Genomic DNA, 7500 nt, shown 5'->3' on the forward strand with positions numbered 1-7500 from the left:
GCTTTATTCTTTTGTTGGCAATCTCCAAAATAGCTAATTGAAGCAATTATAATTTTTTTCATAGTCATCCAGAAGCATGCCAGAACTGAGCAGTCGCTGATGTATGCCCCTAACAATTGGATGAGGTAAGGATAAGACACGACCATCATATGGACGAAGTTAAAGGCTGACAGTGGCATTTAAACTAAACTACAACCAACCCTCTCTGGTTATAGTACCATACAACTCGCAAATAAACCGACGTTCTTGTTTCTCTAATAATAGTCCAAACCCTATGCTGAAACAAGATTTCTGACTTCAAACTAGCAAGAAATTGTTTCTTTCGTACTCAACGAAACGAAATTTACTCGGTTGTAGTAAAAACAATGAAAACACTTGGATCATTCACAATCTGTTAGACCAGAAACAGCCTACACGCAAAAAAAGCTAGTTGTGAGGGGAACTTAGAGGTTCTTTTCCTACTACCCTGCTTCTTTAAATGCTTGCACTGTTACTGCTGTTCATGACATGAACATGACTGTACTAGTTTTCCCAAGGCGCCTTCTTGCGAAGCGTTAGTTGCTCCTTGTTTATATCGAAGTATTCACAAATGTACTTTAACACGGCAACACTAAGCTGATTTAGCCTGTTCGCATGATACAAGGCGCAAAGATCAAGATTGTCATAAGTAATAGGATGCTGGAGCTGAACTTCTCGTAGAACTTCTGTCCGAGTGTCCCAATATTGCTGTTGGTCGACAGCAGGCTCGCGATCACTACTGTCATCTTCTGCATGTTGATGGCGTAGTTTCCCAGCTTGCCAGGAAAAGTAGGAATGCATTTGTTGTGTACTAAGGAATTCATCTCAGGTGAACAGCCGCTTACCCTCCGCATTTCTGGCGTAGCGCATGTCTCGAGCTACCGACAGCGGATCCACTTTGTGGCCTGTTTGCTGCCCGATACTAAACTTTTCATTAAGGTACTTCTTTTGGGTTTCACTAAGGCGCCCGGATTTTTTTGTTTGCTTCAACGCCCAACCTCTCGACAGTTGATTGGTATTTGCGGCAACTTCCCGAGGATCGGTTCTCTCATCGTGGCTTGTCGCTCCTGCGCTCCTTCCTTCAGTTAATTTAAGATGGTACATTTCTTTTGCTTGGTCAAGAAGTGTGGCTCTCTCTGGGAGCAATTCACACTTTTCGTATGACAGGTGCTTTTCAAGGGCTGAGTATCTTTGATAGACCTTGATACATCCTTCACTGGGACACTGGAAAACACCTACCCCTGCATTTCCCTCTGCTGTCTCTGGCACTTCAATGAGAGAATTTTCATCTGAAGACTTCTGGGTGCGTGTCGGACGCACTCCACTTGTTTTACAAAAAAATACATGATTCTGGTAAAAAGTTCCTCAAACATGTACAGCCGCTATTCAGCTCAAGCTGTACCCACGTGGAGTATACTCTTACTGGAAGGGATGAACGTTGGCGTATGAAGTTACCTTTCCGCCAATAAGGTGACCTTTATGCCATAACAAAAAATGCATAGCTACCTATCCCTCAGAACAAAAAAGTGATGTTCGTATCTGCTTTTTAAATCACGCTCATTACATGGTAAACTAAACGAGGGCGTTGCCGACAGCATATACTTGTAACCTATTGTTCTCACAATTACTAGATGTTAATACTACATGTGATACCTGTTGGTAGCTGTTTGTCCACTGTATTTCCACTGCCCACGTTGTAGGATCGCCATACTGTTATCGTTGTGCCCGTGTACTGTAGGTTGTTAATCAAGCTTATGCCATCCCATTTGATGGGGTTCTCCTTGATTCCCAATGAATCAACAACAGCCACTCTGATCCCAGTGAATCCTCCCGCTGATAGCATCGCAGTTTCTAAGTCCTCCGCAGTTTGAACATCGTGCCCCTCATTTATAAATCTGCGGACATGTGCTTTGATGGTGGCTACTTTGCGGTCGCAAGGACCTTTCCCTCCTTGAGGGTCACTAAAGTCCACTCTAGAAAGAGTGATTCCAGTGGCAGCCCCCATGGAACGACACGCAGCTAGCATGGTTGAATTGTGATAGCATCCGGCATTATGCTGTGGTGAGTTCAGGATTTTCCGTTTTCAGTGTGCACAATACGTGTTCCATCATGCGGATAACCACCGAGCTATCTTGACTGCAGTTTTTGACAATGTGCACGAAGGACTGATTCTTTAGATTTCCCTGATGTTTCCTTGCAACCACACTTATGTGCCAAGAAATGCCCCTCTTTGCAAACCAGTCAGTTTGAGATTCACGGTATTTCTGTGGCCAAAATTTCATGGCCCAGTCCTAAGTGATCATGACGGATGACTCGTCTAGTTGGTCAAGTACTTCTACTCTGGCAGAGTCCTGAATTTTACTTCTCAGTTGATGGGCCTTCCAGGACAGAACATTTTGAAATGCTTGGTCGCAAATATGATGCAAGTCATCCAACTCTTTATCCGGTAGTCCCAGATCTTCTCGTTTTAAGTATGCCTGGATGTCAGATATTTTAGTTTTCAATTCTTCGCATTGGGAGCATGAATTACCACGATAATGATCACTTGAGCTGCTGAACAAAAGATATTTTTCATAGCTCAAAGCGTATGCACTACAGTGGTCAGCCACAGGCGAGGAGAGAGATACGTGCACCTGATAAAAACAGACAACAGATATTATGTGACTAAGTAAAATAATTTACAGTAGCTCATAAATGGAAAGAAACAATGCACACCAGATTTTGTTACGGCTACTGAAATAGACCAAAGATACAGTAACGGGGAATTTGTCGCAGTCTGCTAAAAGGTACTGAGAACCAGGGAGGAAAATCAAAGATAGCAAAATCTGCGCTAAAGGATTTTATTTCGAAGCTCAGTTTGTTCTATTGCATTCTGCTCTGCTTGGTATTGAAACATGTTTGATAATAAATATAAGGAAAGTGAGTGAAAATCAGTCAAGTTTAAACACAATTTGGGCATTTGTGAGTAGTTGCATACAAAGGGGTTGGGAGTAAGCTACGCTGTTACAGGCACGATGTACTTAATTAATGATGCTAATTCTTGAATACCTTATAATCCGACTTTAGATAGTGCTTCCCGTTCTTCAGACAACTTTTGCATTGTCCAGCGACATCTCTCTTCAATATCCTGCATTCTTCTAGTCTCCTCACCACATGGCAAAGATCGTCAAAGGCCTTACTTCCTTGTGCGGCAATGTAGTCGATACTCTGCAACGACTTTCTCACAGTGGCACTACAGCTTGAGAGGATGGTTAACATCGTTGTGCGTCCAAAAGGCTGGAATCCGGCTTCTTCGCAGTATTGGGTATACTGGATTACAATTCGTTCCGGAATCATATTACGAATTACATTAGGTGTCTCCACAACCTCACCAGTTGATAACTTCATGTATTTCTGTCCAAATGGGAGTTCTTGTATGATGTGCGGACTCGTTATAAATGTCAAAATATGGTCAGGTTGGCTAGGATCTACTCGCATTCGGGGACTATACTTCAATGGAAGGGGAACGCCCCGACCAAACACATTTTTGTGCTGGCGCGCAATTTTCACTCGGTACTCAGTGATACCAGGCAAGTACCTCTGAAGGCGTTTGAAAGGGACTAGATCAGCCATTATCGACAAAACTTGCCTTCTTGTATCCCACGAGGATGCATTTTTGTATTTTTCTGCCAGGGCTTCAAGGTATTTGTGGTCGTCACCAACTGCAGATCCAAGCTCTTTGTCCACAAGCATTGACGACTGCAGTGCATCCCATAAATATGCTGCATCCCCTGGCATAATCACATCCAAAGCTGCTATACAATGACATCTTTTGCCTTTTTTACGTGATTTTTTCGCGTACGTGGGCCCGCCTCTTCCCACCTCTTCCTGGGTCGAGTTAATTTCTCTACGTTACAACTTTCCCGAAATTTATTGAGTTGCTTCCTTCGTAAGTACTGTTCACTATGCTCTTCAGCTGGCACTTGTGTTGACCCCTCGTCGCTGCCGTCTAATCTCAACTCCATCATTCCTGTATATATGGCCGATAAATTGCTGTCCTCAGCAGAGCTTGCTTCCTGAAATATGGAGTTTCAATAGCATTAGTGGGCTAGATCCTGCTCTAATAACTTACATATTTCTTATTCAGCAAGCGCGAGGCTCGTACTAGGGGAATACCGGCCTTAGGTCATGGGGACGATATCCTACCAGTACGGTTCCGACCAAGCTTAACCAAAAAGAGATTGACCACACGACTGAAAATTGTTACGAAGAAATGCCATGATGAAGGACTGGAAAAACATTTCATACTTCCAGCGCACGATTTTGATCGGGAGCCGAAACAGGCGTATACTTTAGTCTGATGTTACTAAAATAAAAGGGACAGAGAGTTGCAAGAAAAATGAAAGGAATCTTTTTCGTCTAAAGCAAGTTCTTTTAGAAAAACGTAAGCCGGCCATAAAAGAACCAACAAATTTTCAAAAGTGATCGTGCGGGATCATTCGGGACAGTTCCCGGTCCAATACTGAGAGAATATTGGACCTGCAATGGAGCTATCCGATTTGCTGATTTTAGTTATTCGCCCTTTGAACTAACTTAGTCGTGTAACAAAATGTGATATTACTTGGCATAGTTGCTAGAAAAAACCAATATCAATTTTACAATTGGCATATAAATAATACGATAACACTGTTATGGTCTGGTTGAAGGTCTCACAATGACAGCATGTACCCATAAAAATTCAAGAGAAACGATGGCAAGAATTTTAGCTCAGTTATTTGTAATAGTGGATTTTTTGCCATTCGCCTTTCTGCAGAGCTTCAGTTTAACTACGAATTGCTTGGTAAATTAAACAGACGGGGCTCTTTGTAGGTTAGTTTAAATGTCACTGTCAGGCTTTTACTTGTTGGTCGTATCTTATCCTTACCTCATCCAATCGAGGGGGGCATACGTCGGCGGCTGCTTCTTGCGTGTTTAAGGACGCTGCTGCTTGCGCTCCTGGAGAATCTTCCATTTCAATGTTGCTCTGGTCGAGTCTCTTCCGACATTGCGGACATATGACTGTGAACTAATTTACCATTGTTTTAATTGAGCTATTTTGCACATTGCCAGCTAAAGAATAAAAGAAATTCTGGGCTTCGAGGTATGTAAGTGCAATCAGTGTTTCGAAATTATCGCTCCCCCTCCCCCCCACCCCCTTGCGCAATGAAGAAAGGAAGAATAAAATGTATCTCTTTTCGCAAAATAATGCTATAAGATACAACGTACATTTAATTCATTCTTGGACTGCTTGGACTTGTCTTAAAAATTTCACCGGCCTCCCACACATGTTTCTACAAAGTAAAATATAACCTTCCACGAAAAAAGGACCTTGTGAAAATTTGTACCGTTCCTCCGTTGAAAACCGCCTCTTCCCTCACGGGGTTACGATGTCGGTGGCCTTGAAGAGATGACGAGACTGTTCAAGGGTTATTCCACGTTCACCCTTCACATTAGTAGTCCTATGCGCTGCCCATGAATTTGGAATTGAGCACGTTTTTCGGTTGCATCGCCACCTTAGCCCAAATAAATCGCGGTGTCTTGGGCAAATAGTAACATTCAAAGAGATCTCGTTCTCATCAAAGATGCCTATCATTGACAGTAATGAAAGAAATGGCCAGATAAGTGAAATTTAATTCTGCAGGTTACATAGTTGACTAGTTTTAGACTTTACCTGCCCGGGCCAGCAGAAGCCTTGCTTCCGAATTCAAAGCAGATTCTGAAACGCCGCATGTTTTGAGATGGCCCTTGATATCCTTGCTGCAGTCACCAATTCTTACTACCTGATCAGTAGCCGGACGATCTGGGCTTTCACCGCAATCTCCCCCAACATATTTTGAATATCAACAGAACGCCATGGCGCTTAACGAGCCCACACCACGTAAGTCACGAAATTTTTTAGACCTGGACCTCTTTCCTTTTCTCTTCAGATAAAAAAGGCAAGGATAGTAAATCCAGAAACCGCTGATAAGTTTTATGTCGTTAACTCCTCGCGACTTGTTTCCAATGCTGCAACCGACATTTATCCGAAAATTTGCGACACCTGTCAATATTGGAACGCATACTCACTTTAATTTAATAATATATGAAATGAATAAAGTCGACGCAAACAAATAAATTTAAGCAATTTTAAAAGCTAATGAAGCTTGAATCTGCTTTCTAATTTAGTCCTGAAAGGCAGTCAATAGTCCAACATTATTTCACTTTACATTTTGAGAGAATGTTACTTTGGGGTTGCTGATGGCAACTGTGCAGTCAGGTTGTTTTTCTCTGGTGAACGATTATCAGCGCTCGGCAGCTGCAGGTGGGAATTTACACATTGGTACTTGCAAAGATGGAGAAATCTGAATTTAGTTCCTTCCGAACGTTTTTCCAAGAAAACGAGTCGACATCTGCTGTAAATAAAACGTTCAGGTGAGTATCGGCTAGATAAAACGCATCGCAACTTCGCAAATTTTATTGAAGCTCGTTTATTAATGCTATTAACGAACGAAGTTATTTTGTGTCAGAAATGCGACTTTTATCTCCTTCGTAGACAAGATAAGATTCCGTACTTCTACCAGTTTCTTGCAGTAACTGTTTCGGACTGATTTCATTGGAAAATGTTTAAAACTAACGAAACATCTGCTGTCTATTGTTGTTGTCACGTTCGTGATGCTTAGGTCAAAGGTCACGTTTTCAGGAAGTAGAACTGCATTTACTTCGCCTTTTCAGCGCTCACGATTTTAATTACCCAAAAATTTTATTTCACTAATTTGAAGAAGAAATCATGCCCTTTCAGACTGTATAAACCGTTTTGGGGAAATCCATGTATCAGAACGCCTTTTGAGCAGCTGAAAATAGGCTAAATATTCACTTCTCGATCAGCTGTCTTAAGCCATAAGGTTTCAAAATTTCGTGAAATGTTTGATTTCTAATCAAATCGCGATCCAAATAGCTCTAAATATACAAGACAGAGAGTAGAAATGCGACGTACAATTAGTTTTTAATGATAATCTTTACTTTCGATGTTACGAGTCTCTAAATATGCCGTCTATTTTCGATCGATTTTGGCCGATTTTGGCCATCGGGAAGAAAAAGTTCGTTAATGAAAACACTAAATGATTTAACGAACTTAAAATAATATTTTTGTAACTAGTGCCCTAAGAACTTCATTCTGGGGGAGTTTGAAGAAATTCCATTTTTTGGCTATTTCCCGGTTTAGTCGATATTTAGGCGGAGCCGCTCTTAAGCCTTTAAATGCTGCAAATGTGAAACCTACATTAACGGCTGTTAAACAAGCAGGCACCAAAATCTATGAAGAAATCAATGGTCCATTTCAAGAACTTTTTGGAATGTCCTTTGCAAAAGCACGGACAAAGACCTCTGAGTTGTGTTTACAGGAGAAAAAATCACAAGCTGAACTACGGAAACAACAAAGGGAAAAATTGGGGGCTGAGAAGAAGCAAATGGAGGAACACTGGTCAA

At 41.7% G+C, this 7500-nt stretch overlaps 1 pseudogene; it reads right to left on the reverse strand.

The window, feature by feature from the left end:
• Positions 1-522: 522 nt before the first annotated feature.
• Positions 523-5008, reverse strand: LOC138039996 (uncharacterized; annotated as a pseudogene).
• Between the last annotated feature and the right edge of the window lie 2492 nt (positions 5009-7500).

The sequence above is a fragment of the Montipora capricornis genome, chromosome 3 (assembly GCF_036669925.1).
Source record: "Montipora capricornis isolate CH-2021 chromosome 3, ASM3666992v2, whole genome shotgun sequence".
Classification (NCBI taxonomy): domain Eukaryota; kingdom Metazoa; phylum Cnidaria; class Anthozoa; order Scleractinia; family Acroporidae; genus Montipora; species Montipora capricornis.